Raw genomic sequence first — 13,870 nt, 5'->3', positions numbered from 1 at the left:
CAAGAGCAAAGGAAATCCTTCTTGTGTTAAAATGTACCCTTATGATTGGGTCACGTGAGGAAGCCTGTAGTGTTGGTAAAAAAGTCATCTAGGACAGTGGTTCCCAAACTTTTGACTCCTGAGGACCCCCACTGAATCACTACTGGAAGCCGGGGACCCCCAAGCAATTTGTACAATTTAAATTTCTTTTTAAAAACGCCTTTTGAAGCAGGGGCAGTTTCAAGAGGGAGATAGCCTGAATTGGGTCTATTGGCATGGACATGTACGCATACAGCAGTGTATTATTTAGTGGTACCCAAGAGCTTGTGGAAAGTGAGCAATTAGACAGCAGCACGAAAACCCTACTGCTGATCCTGGCTGCATCTATTTTTACCTGCCTGCCAAGTAACGGTAACCTATACACATGTGCCTTTCAACGTTTTATTGCTTTTATTGTATTGCCTGTATTTTCATTGTTGTGTCTGTGACTGCTATTGTCTGTCTTCCCCCGCTGCCTGTACGTGGTCCGTGACCCTTTTTCTTCCCTCTGTTCCCCTCGCTGTCCCCGTGCTCTCTCTGCCCGGTCTGTCTTTCTGTACCCCTCGCTGCCCTGTGTCTCTGCCCGGTTTTTCCCTCTGTTCCCCCCGCTGCCCCCATGCCTCTCTGCCCATTCTGCCTTCTGTTCTTAGCTGCCCCTATATTTCTGTATTCTGCTTCTGTGCCCGTCTGCCCTCTGTGCCACTCGTTTTTGTGCCCCTTTTGCCTTCTGTTCCACTCGTTTTTCCCTCATTTTTTTGTGCCTTTCTGTTTCTGTTCCACTCGTATTTTGTGCCTTTTTGCTCTCTGTTCCACTAGTTTTTCCCCTCGTTTTTTGTGCCTTTCTGTCCTCTGTTCCACTCGTTTTTTGTGCCTTTCTGCCCTGTTCCACTCTTTTTTCCCTCATTTTTTGTGCCCTTCTGCCCTCTATTTCACTCGTTTTTTGTGCCTTTCTGCCCTCTGTTCCACTTCGTTTTTCCCAATTTTTTTTTGCCCTTCTGCCCTCTGTTCCACCCATTTTTTGTGTCCTTCTGCCTTCTGTGCCACTCGTTTTTCCTTGTTTTTGGGCCCCTTTTGCCTTCTGTTTCGCTCGTTTCCCCAGCCGCTGTGCCCCCTGTGGCCCACCCCCCTGACTGCCCACTGCCCATTCGCTGCCCCCACCTCTTGATTGTATTGTTGTGGTCTTGCCGCCCCTGCGCCAACATTCACGGCTCTTGTGTTCTGTGAGGATGCATGGGCGTTTCATTTTTCACTATGACAGGACTCGAGTACTGCGGACCCCCTGGGAATGCCTCACTGACCCCTGGGGGTCCGCAGACCACAGTTTGGGAAACGCTGCTGTACAGCATTGGTAAAAAGCCAAATGGAGCATCTGCAAAAAAATCAAAAATTACTCTGAGTATGATGCATGTATATCGCATTCACGTCAAGGCACTATCTGTACCTTACATTGTTCAGTAGGCATACATATCACCACCATGTGCATTACTACGGAATGACGCAGGAGCCATTTTATTTTTTTACAGATCAAAGGTGTGAATATCACTTGGCACAGGAAATAAAAACAAGCATTGACATAGCTAATAGGTCTTGCTTTTGGGACCTTATAAGTATTTAGTTATTCAGCAGAATTTCCTTGGTGCAACAACATCAACTGTTGCAGGGCTAAACACTTATAAGGTCCCAAATGCGAGACCTATTGGCTATGCCAATGCTTTTTTATTTTAAGAGGGAGAGTAACTGAATTTCCCAAGGGTGAGGTCATTCTTTTAATTTGAGTGTACCAGCACTTCTCAGAAACAAGCAGGGCCTCTGGTACAAGGTACCTGCACTTCTGTTTTTCCATCTCAAGCACTTACCTTACCACACCAGGCTTCAGTCATACTCTGGACAATGTGCTCCAGAATGCAGCACTGGAGACACACCGCTCCCTCCCACTCTCCTGTTGAAGAAGACTGGCTCGTATGCTCAATTGCTACACTTGTTCTTTCAGTGACACTTGGATTTCTCACTACCCCTATAACTTCAACGAAGTAACATTGATAGCAGAACCACTACTCTGAAAGTTGTTCTTGCACCATGGGCAGTGCATTGAGGGGTTTTGGGACTGACCATGAATGTTGAATTACAGCATTTTGTAGTTTTTTATTCCCAACCATCAAGTCTTGTGAACTACAGTTATTTTAAGAAACTTCCAATATTTTCTTATTTCACTGTAAATCTTTTTTTTTCTGAGTAAGTAACTATAATGTGCTATTAGCAATGTTTTCATTGATTTCTTTTGTATTTTGGTGATAAAAAAAACTCTACCTAGACAAAAGAAAACTGGCTGCGCTGGGCCTTTACCCATGTGCAGCAGCACAGGGTGAATGGCATGGCATTTGCCCTTGCACCGTGGCTACTGGATAAAAGTAACGTCTTAGGCCTGGTACCACACCTAGCTTCCTCTTTCAGTGCCACTGTGCACACACGTTAACTGGGCACAGTGGCACTTGATGTGGGTCAGAACCTTTGACAACATACTTTATCCTGTTCCAGTGGTCAATTTGTAAAACATATAAGTGGAGGGGCTCTCTTCAGGAGGCAGCTTGCAAAGCCCATTTCCCCAGTGAGCGCCGCCTAAAACAGAGCCAACTACTAACCATGAAAGTGGGGAGAGGATGTGTTGTAATGGCAAGAGCTGCACACTCCGTAGCTGGGGTACCAGGTCTGAGCCTCCTGTGGTTCTGGGCAAATCACTTGCTCTCCCTGTGCCGTAAATGATAGTGTTCTTAATTGGTGCTCATGAAAACACCAGTGTTGCTGATTAACTGCAAGGGCTAAGCACCACAAACCTCTGGCTCAAATTAAGCACTGTCTGGTTGCCGCTCATCATTGCCATTTCACATAGCTTTAAGCCATGTGCAGCTGGGATGCATCTGTGTTAAATATGTATTAATAAAAGCAGGAACATGTTGATATTAGACACTTTCTCTCAAAGCCCTTGCATCTTTTAAAGGAAGTGGCTTTACAGCAAATATCTCAAAAACTACTGACTGGATTTACACAAAGCCAAACAAAAAAAGACCCTTTCTGAGTAATTATCAATAGTCATGTCAAATTTAGGGTAATTATGTCATCAGTTTTCGCTGTGGGGAACAACAGAAAATACTATGGCCTTAAACTGGGGAATGCTGCCTTTAGATGGCCCAAATAACGTTCCCTTTTAATAATCCGTCCAAGATTTGAAAAAGAAAAAAACAAATCTTCCTGGAATTTGCAAATGTCAACCATATTTCTTACATATTTTCCATTGGATTTCTGCGCATTAATTTTTGTGACTGGTTTAAAGATATGTTGTAAATTGCCCTGCGATAACATTTCTACAAAGAGTACTATGCACTTTTATGTTTCTTTTTATTCTTTACAAATTACCACTGGCACAATTTCTGCTTTCAGTCTTTTGCTCTGAAAAGATTAGAAACTATAGAGAGGGCCTTAGGAATGGGAAGCTCTATACTACATAATAATCAAGCCGCTATGATGATAGGGTAATATTGTTTCACGCAATGCAGACCAGTAAACATTACCACTAACTTTTTGCTGGTGGTAACTTTTAGCAAATAAATGTGGACTTTTTGGAGTTTTTTTCTGTAAATACTCCTCCTGTTATGGGTTAAGTAACATAAATAAAGTATTTGCTGGAGCACCTCAGATTTCCCATCCCCCCTAGATGTAGACAACTTGTGCCTCGTGTCCGGTCCTGTGGTCTGCTGCTGCTGCACATTCAGCCAGTTTTACTGGAATTATGCGGCAGGTTTGGATCAAATGTAACAGCATTGATTAAAATATCCGGCAAGAAAAGACAAATTATGCGGTGAGATTCAGCACATTTAATGTTAATACCACCGCGTTATCTTGGAATCCTTATACATGATAACTCTATTTGGGAAAATATTTCACTCCACACCACATTACTACCACTTTGACACTCAAAAACAGAAATAAGCAAGAGAAAGCTGACTAGTCAATCTTTTCGAAGGCCGTCCTCTGCAGGAAAACACGTTGCCACTTTTTTTTTAGTAACCTTTGACTTGTGTGAGCAAGCAAAAATGTTATGAAATGAAATCTGCAGATTATGCAGCACATGATGGAGTGTGTGGCAAATGTGGTAAATCTATACAGGCCTCTGCAGAAAAAAATCCCATAATTCCAGTGGTCCAGCATTTAGTAGAAAAACGGTGATTGCGCATTTACGGGTTTTAGCCACATCTTCGGCAGAAGTCTGGTTTGTTAACTTCTGGTTCGTTAACGGTGTCTTTGGCACCAGAACACAACAAAACAACATCAAGATTGATAACTTTCACACATCAGGCGGCGTAAATAGAACCAACAGCCTCAATTAATCAACCCTTCTTACGGGCGAAAATCGATCCCTCTCCAAAGTGCAAAGGCAATCAAAACATCGAACGCGGAGAAGAACAGGCAGCGCCACAGAGCGATTCAGCTCAAACCCGCTTACTTATAGAACATTTTACGTTTAACACAAAATTTCGAAATGCCCGCTCACCCTTCCGATGTCGATAAAACAAGCACCAGTGAGTTAGGTAATAGTAACATGAGTTACTTAGAGATCTACGAAGGACAAAACGTGCAAGAGAGCTCTGTAAACAAGCATAAGAACATTTTACGTTTACCAGAAATGACAACAGACGGGCGGACACGGCAGACTGAGAAAGGAGTGGTGGGGGGGCTGAGGAGAGAGAGAACGCCTAGCCATGCGTTTCCGCAGCAGTACCAGCACTTAACTTAAGACTCTTGATAGTATTGTTGTGGTCTCGCCGCCCCTGCGCCAACATTCACAGCTCGTGTGCTGTGAGGACGCATGGGCGTTTCATTTTCAGTATGACAGGCAATCGAGTCCTGCGGACCCCCTGGGAATGTCTCACGGACCCATGGGGGTCCGCGGACCACAGTTTGGGAAACGCTGATCTAGGACATCTGATCTCATCAAGGTTGTGGAGGTTTTTGACAGACTGGTGAAGGTCAAAGGATGGAAAATTTGGAATAAGAGCAGAGGTTATGTTTGTAGAAATTCTCTTTGTTCTGATTTGGGCAAATTGGGGTTCCCTAAGAATTTGGAAGAAAGATATTTTTCATAAATGTGCCAGTGTGTGAGCATGGAAATAATGATATTGTGAGTACGGATAATGCTCTTGTTTTGAGTGAATCTGGATGTGATTCAAAACATGTAATCAATTCAAAGTGTGTTGATGACGGATTAAGAAGGAGTTCACGAACCAAGGTTCACCTGCTAAATGTTCGCAATGTGTTAAGTATTAATTGTTTCATGCAGTTGACCAGTGGTTAATGGTATTTCATTATTTGCCTTCTGCACTGGTAGTTATCCATTCATTTTTTCCTGTTTATGGTTTATTTAGTTTTTGTGAATTTAAATTTGTTTAAATCTCTTTTTAATAATGTTGATTTTTTTTCTGTATTATCTTCTAAAGGGGAGAGATGTGGTGTACTCTGTATCCTAGAACATGGGGTTAGATTGTGGGTGGAATTGTCTGGGTAAGAATGTTTGGGAGGATTCTGTGGAAGATGGTTACAGGAGGGGAAACATTCAGAGTTGGCGGTGATCATTGTCTGCTCCTGTCAACTTACTTTTTTTCACCAACTCAAGAGTGCATCATTTGCTACAATGTTCAGCTGTAACACTTTTGACTTCTGGCACTTCATGTCAGTTAAATTACAACTCTGACAAAAAGCCAGCAAGTGAAGTCTCTTGATTGTTTTTCCATGATGCCGATATACATTTTGAGATATTTTTTATTGAACATACATCGGTTTAAGAAACATTACAGAGGATTCAAATCATCCAAGCACTACAGTGATACTGAAGGATCCTGGTACATCATTACATGGAAGGACAATGTAATGGGGTAAGTGTATCATCATGTTCAATACAACGAGGAGGCGAACATATTTCTCCCTGGTGCATATTCCATGGGCCCCAGATACGGGATTACTTTTTGGGGCAGCCCCTGGCCAAGTATACTGTTTTCTCCTGGTGCATTCACCAGTCGAGATCTTTTTCCCAAGCTTCTATTGTGGGTGGTTGCGTTGTGCGTCATTTTGCAAGAATGAGCCCTAATATGGCCCACTGTGTCTGCTGAGTGTTCAGGTTAGTTGGTTCCAAAATGTTTAATAACCATCTTCTTGACTCCGGGAGGAGATTAACAGAGAGCACCGGATTGATGATAGCATGTACCCTACTCCAGAAGGAGGTTATGGATGCACATTCCCAGATTATGTACATAAAGGTTCCCAAATGCCCACAACACCTCCTGCACTCTCCACTGTCTGCCCTCCCCATGAGTATAAGACGGGGGCCTGTAATATACACCCTATGAAGGATTTTGAGTTGCCCCAGACTAAGTCGTGCAGGGATGGCGACTACTCTGGGGAAGACTCGCCAGTCCTCATCACCGTTATCCTTCTTGAGTAATACTCTGCCTGTGTGTCTAAGGCTGTTTTCTCTGATGTGTGTGTGTTTTTTTTTTCCTGTATCTGAGCTAGTATCCTGTTCGACATCTGGTGTCATCATAGTTTCCACCAGCCTTTGTGGTGGGTCAAGAATTCCAACTTGTCACTGAAAGGTGTTAAACTGTTTAAATATACACTGCTTGCACATACAAACCATTTTCTGAGACACGCTACTGATGGAGCCGGGATCCACATTCTAGACCTACTCTGGAACTTCAGGCAAATGTCTCTTTTTGTCAGCATGAAAGCATGGATGAGGGAAATCGTTAGCCAATCAATCATTATAGTTCCAAAGAGCTAGGACTCCGAAGAATCACAGATTCCGAATTAAGTTTAGTTCGTTTATTACAAAGCCAAGAACAGTTGGACATACAACCCACTCAAGATGAGTGTGTACAAATACATTGGAACTAATACAAAGCCAAACCTACTGGTGAAATTAAGGGGGGGCAAAATGCACAGAATAATCAGTTTGAGATTTAAGATGCAGAAAATAATTGCACCAACGTCGAGATTCCCTATCATTGGAAGGTCATAGGTGTAAAGCATTAGTCTATCCCTATACTAGCACTAGCGTGACATCCCTACTTATCATTTCCCAAGACAAGATCCATAGGGGGGTCAGCGCATGAAGTCTTCCTAAGAAGTCTCTTCATGTTTAGATAGGTCAAGTATCATAGAGCTACAGAGCTTGTTCTAAGATGCTCTCTCTCTCAAGGCAAGTCATAAATCTCCCGGACACTGTCCCTAACTTGGATACACCACTTTGTATGAGTAACCCACAATGCATTGCAACATCACACCATCCAAGTAAACCACCTCCTTGTAGATAACTTTCCACATGGCAGCGATGCTCCCAAGCTTTGGCGAGATGACCTCGATTCCCAGGCTTACTCCAATGAGAAAATACAACAGTTCTTTATTATTATAATCACTGTTCAATGTATCCTCTCCTCCCTAAACCTAACTCCTAAAAAAAGACATTATTCTAGCTAACAAGGATGAATTCTCCACCTGCAACAGAAAATATGAAAAAGAACAAATCCATCATGCACATGAAATTCACAAGTAAATCTTATGAGTGAGCTTCCAGGGGAAAAATACAATTCAAGCCTACAGGAATCAGTCAACATAAGAAATAGCACAAGGCCCTGTGAAGTTACACATATAAAATGAACATTACTACTGAGCATATCTAAATTAACATACATAAGCACAACAATATGTGAATACTTGTCAGCGACGTACAATGCTGCACGTTAATATTTTTGACTAACCACACATAGTTACAGCATTAATTTCTTCACGTTTACATTGGAAATGTCTCTAGCACATCACTTTATTAACGTGCACGTTCTAATGGCCTAAATGAATACCGTAAAGGATTATATGTAGGTGCGAACTACCCATGACTCTAACACTTCCCACTCAGCAGAAGTCACTGTAGGTCCTCGTTCTATTTTGAGACATATTGGAGGTGATGGTTTGTTATTTATGATCGGTCACTCGTCTAGTAACTCAGACGTCCTGGGCTTATTCCTTGCTGGTCATGCTGTGACTGTAATACAGGAGGCAGAGCACAAAGGCTATTTGTGACCCTAAAATAGCCCTCTCCCTCTGCTTCCTGGGAGGGGAGATAATTACCCCTCTTTCATGCACTTAAACTGTGAGCTCTTGTCAGCCACGCTGTCACCAGAAGTTTACAGCAAAACAGAAACAACTTAAAAAATGTGGGCAAGATGCGCATTACTACAGTATTCGAGAAACTGGGAGAATCTCGGCTTAACTCCCCATTGTTAACCCCTTCCATGCTCATGACGGAACCGTTCCGTCATGAGCGTAAGTTGGCCTGTGCTTATGACGGAACCGTTCCGTCATGGTTCCATAGGCCCAATGGAACTTCAGCACCGGGGCAAAATTCGCGCAGCACAGAAATTAAACCGAGAAAACAATACGCATTGCTGCAGTATTTTCTATATTTGACAACACCCAATTTTTGAAGAAGTAGGGCACACCATTGTGAAGTTGGGAGTTATAGGCAAAGGGGAGAAATTGTTTCATCGCTGCAAGCGTGGCATTCTGCTAAATGTACTAATGTCACAGACTATGTAACATGCTGATGTGTAGTAGTAAAAACATTATTTCACTGTCTGGCTCTGCACCCCTTGAAGCGTAGGTTAATGAATTAGAGGTGTTGGCTATGTGTGATTCTAAAGTTCCAATGCCCCATTAGATTTTTCCAGAAAATAATTAATGGAGAAGATGATCCTCCCCTGTAAAGTTTCATTTTAAGTCCCCTCCACTTTTGACGAATATTATCGTGTGTATGTAAAACTAAATCATCTGACACAACCTTTCATCAAAAATTCCCCTGCATACGGACAGCTGCCACCCATGTAAAATTACTGTTAAAAAGAACTATCAGAATACGAAACAATACTTTCTGGGCTTGTTGAAGGATACAGGTGGATTATGGTTTCAGGTATTCGGGTAAACTTTGGTGGCACCAGTGGCGTAACGAAACTTGAGCCCCCCCTCCCGGCAAAGTACATGGAGTGGCCCCCCTCCCCACCACCTACAACTTTTGCTGAGGGCGCCCTCTGGGGCTCAGGTGCCCCTCGCACCGTGGGGGTTGCAAGGGCCTTTGTTGTGATTCTGGGTGGCACATTAGCCCTCTTTACATTAAGACTCGTGGAATTCTGAGTGCACTAATACGCAATACACACATTACATGTGATGATGTCATCTCAGTCTTAAGAATGCAACAAAACATTTTTGCTAAAGAAACCAAGGTAGACTCTTGACCATACCAAGAATAAAAGAAAGGGCTAGAAGCGGAGGACGCTCCATTGCTTATTTGGCCTCTAAGCTCTGGATGGAATTCACTCGCTAAGTCTAAGATCGTATTAGAACTTGCTTAGTTTCAGGAAACAAATGAAAACGTATTTGTTCTCCTGAAGTGATTGCACGACTCCTCATTAAGGTATCCTGCTAGTGCTGGGAAGCCCATGCTTGGATAGCTATGCACTTTACAAGAACCTTGAAATGAAATAGTAAATTACAGGCTACTTTTCAAGCAATATTGCTCTACAAAGAATCAGAAAACAGTGAATATAACTCAGTCTGCCAATGACCTGGAAAATAATAACCTACTCACTGACTTTCGATCTCGGTTTCTACCACAGTGGGCGGCGGAGTGGGGAGGAATAGAACGAAAGAACTCCTCAATGCCTGGATCAATGATCAATCCACCCCGCACTCTGATCCTTTGTGGTAGTTCCTTGATTCATGCCAAATGGGTCACAGCATTCTCCATCGCAGGCCTAAGCAATTCCGTAGAACTGGTGGGATGGAACTTCTGTGGATCAAGATATTCTTGGATCCACCAGATAAAACGGGTACCCTTACTCTACGAGGTATCCAATCACCTCTAGCGTACTCAATGATACATCTTCCTTTGATCCACTTCACTACTTTCAATGGCACCATATATGACTCTTCTCGACAGACACTACATTGTCTTCTAATGTATGACAATGCCTGTGATCAGTACAGTACAATAGAATAGGTATGTGCATTTTAGTTAGCCCTGTAGAAATAATTACTGTTAACCAGAAAGTTAAATCTATGGATGCACTGAGGCCCCCGTTTACCGGAAAACTGTGGGGTATATTATCAAGGACAGGTGTTAAAATTATTGCAGTTTTATCGGCAGGAAACTGTCAATAAAACGGCGATAATGGGCTTGATAATACGCCCTTGTTAATTCCCATAGAAGCACATGTTCTTATGTTAACATGGGCTTCTATGGGAATTAACAAGGGCGTATTATCAAGCCCATTATCGCTGTTTTATCGGCAATTTCCTGTCGATAATACAGCGATAATTTTAACACCGGCCCTTGATAATATGCCCCTTATTTTTCAGAGTGGACCGTTTCTCATCAGCGCTCAACTCAGGAAAAAATATAAGTACCATACGCTTTTCCCCCAAAACAGCTGAGTGTGAAGCTATCCTTTTCCATTTCTTTGCATGTCAAAAAGACTGTCTCTTCTGGTTAATAACAAACCTGACAACGTATTTGCATGTCGTATATTCGTATATATTTGCATGTGGCTTCATATTCCCTCAGGCAAGGAGCTTTTTTCAGAGCTACACCGGCTGAACTATTTATATCTTCATAGGTTACATCCTGCATTCTTTCACTCACTTTTAATGCCCTTGCATTGCTTTAGGAATGGGATCCTGACCCAAGCAACATAAGTTGAGATGGCAAACTTTGTCTAAATTTCTTGGAAGTAGATGTGACCCGGCCTAACGTGGATCCATTGACTCTAACAGAATGAGAGGGTTCAGGAAGATTGTCAGGCGGTTCTTCTCCTGAAAGGTAGATGACGTGCAGCCAGTCCCATGCCATCTTACATGTAGCTGACCCTGCCTAATAACCTCTTAAGGATTGGTCTGGTGGGACATCTGACCTTTTGCTTAAAGAACAGCCCTGCTCTCCAACTTGGATTGGGCAGGTTTTTGTATAAATTCTTTTTTTAGTATTTGTATGTCCCGATATCACCAAGGGTGCATTTTAAGAAAGCCATGGTGAATTGAAGGTAGGTCTTGAAAAACATGAACACAGGCTTTAGTTACAACAAATGCTGCTTTAAATACGCAGGGCAGCAGGCTCACAATTGTTGCACTTTCGAGCCTACAAGCAATTAATATCCGTCACAACAAACTAATGTAATTTTTTATCTATAGCTTTCCACCATATGTTCACTTCTCATGTGATATTCCCACCGCCAGCTAAGCCCTCTTTTCTGCCCATCCATCTTGCAATCTCTTCTTTTCTTGACCAGATCCTCCACTCCTTCCATTTTCTTCCTGAGGTGTGTCTGTGGCAAGCTCTTATAACTGCCGTACCAGCGAGAGAGGCCTTTTTACTATGCCTTGGTGTACCCTCACCCACATTATTCAGGTTGCTAAACCCCACCACCATACTCTGTCGAGTCCGCATTTACAATATTCTCGCTGATGCCACTTTATCCAGATCTCTAACAGACGCTCGCCATTTGTTTAGTCAGCTCCAAACTTCTCATCTGAGCAAGGTCATCTTCCCTGAAATCTGTCTCTTTCAATCCTGGCTGTAATCTTTTCGAATTAAGTCTAACAAAAGCAACAATTGACCCTATATATGTATATATTTAGCACACATTTAAAAAGTACTGTAAGATCCATTTAAAAAGCAGAAGTAGGAAATGGCAGCTATGGAACAAAATGCACTTGTGCACTTTATAATCTCAAATTGAACATATAGCTCACCAAAAGGTAATATCCGATTGATTATGAGTGAAGTAAAAAAGTTTGATTCTAAGAGAAACTGTTCTCAGAACCATAAATATCATAGAAATGGAACTTTCCAAATGCATTTGGTTGGAAACGGTTTATTAATTGGTGATTCATGGTTTTTGGGACAGAAAATAATGTGAGAATTGTGCAGAAATATATGTTCCAAGATCGCGCTACTATTTACCTTACTCAGTAAGCTTGAAACAACAACACCAAATGTCCTCTTTCTATGTATATTTTTCAAGAAAGTGATTATTTATTTAAACAAAAAAGCAAACGTGGCTCGTTATCTTGAACAAGGTTGCAGCTGGCAGACTAAACACCGGCAGTTCTAAACTGCAAGTGCTGAGACTGGTCCATATTGGGCTTTTACGTTTTGACCCCCAGCATCAGGGAGAAAAACAAATCTTAACTCTGCAGTAGCACCACCCTTCACTGCCATTGATGTAACTCAAAAGAGACTTTATAGTTCTTTCACAGTCTCATCACTCCAGAACGGAAGTATATTCAACACTGTATACAATGAAGGCATAGATGTTGCTTATTTATCTTATGCACCTAATAACCATTCACAACGCCAATAGTCCTGGCTTCTTGTAGGTGTAAAGTTACTTGTTGTATTATACGTCTGGATGCAATGACAGAAGCAGCAAAATACCAGTGGGGCGGCACACTATGCTCAGCAAAGATTTTTAGCGTAGGTGTTTTTAAGCCACGCCCTTAATTATATCGACCTCACCCCTTTGAGAGACCCCCCAGTTTTTATCCCACTTAAAGCCCTATATAGATACATATAAAGATAAATATATATATTTTTGTATCCAACAAACACCAAAGCTTCTCGAGATGCACTTGACAGTGCCTCTGCCATTCGGCATCTCAGTTCAGCCTGCCCCAGCCATCCAAGTTTGTAGTATTGCCTGATGCGTTTCTGTGGCCAACCTACCACTTCATCAGAGGCATTTCTCCTGTACGCATTGGAGCACTCTTATTATACTGCATGCTGATTGGTTGAAACACCCCTCATGGGTTCAACTGCGTATTTGATTTCTTCATACAGCATGCTGGGATGTGTAGTCACATCAAGCTTTCAACACCTATCGTAGGTTCCAATGCATACAGATTTCAGAGAGTCAGTTAGAATCCTTGGTAGGGCTGAACCGTGATGCCGAATGGCAGACGCATTGTCGAGTGCATCTTGAGAAGCTTCGGCATTTGTTGGATAAAAAAAAAATATATATATATATATATAAAATATATATATATATATATATATATATATATATATATATATATATATATATATATATATATATATATATATATATATATATATATATATATATATATATATATATATATATAGCAAAACAGTTATCCAAGTGCACAGAGACCCCAACTCTTCAGGTCGGCCTCTGTTCAAACAATGGGCATGGAGCAGCCCATCAGTTACCAGCAGAAAATCAATCAATCAATCAATCATATAATTTGTAAAGTGCACTACTCACCCGTGAGGGTCTCAAGGCGCTGGGGTGGGGAATGCTATTACTGCTCAAAAAGCCAGGTCTTGAGGAGTTTTCTGAAGGTCAGCAGGTCTTGGGTCTGCTGTAGGTGGATGGGGAGGGTGTTACAGGTCTTGACGGCGAGGTGGTAGAACGATCTGCCACCGGAGGTCGCTCTTCGGAAGCGGGGGACTTTGGTGAGGTCGGCGGAGCAAAGCTGGCGGGTGGGGGTGAAGAAGCTGAGTCGTCTGTTGAGGGTAATTGGTCCAGTGTTGTGGAGTGCCTTGTGTGCGTGGGTGAGCAGCTTGAAGGTTATCCTCTTGTTGACCAGGAGCCAGTGCAGGTCTCTCAGGTGGGGTGTGATATGGCTGCGGCGAGGGATGTCAAGGATCAGGCATGCAGAGGCATTCTGGATGCGTTAGAGCCGTCTCAGAAGTTTGGCCAAGGGTCCTGGGTAGAGGGTGTTTCCGTAGTCCAAA

Source organism: Lissotriton vulgaris, chromosome 7, assembly GCF_964263255.1.
Source record: "Lissotriton vulgaris chromosome 7, aLisVul1.2, whole genome shotgun sequence".
Lineage (NCBI taxonomy): Eukaryota > Metazoa > Chordata > Amphibia > Caudata > Salamandridae > Lissotriton > Lissotriton vulgaris.
The sequence above is the reverse complement of the archived record's forward strand: the minus strand, read 5'-3'. Positions refer to the sequence as shown.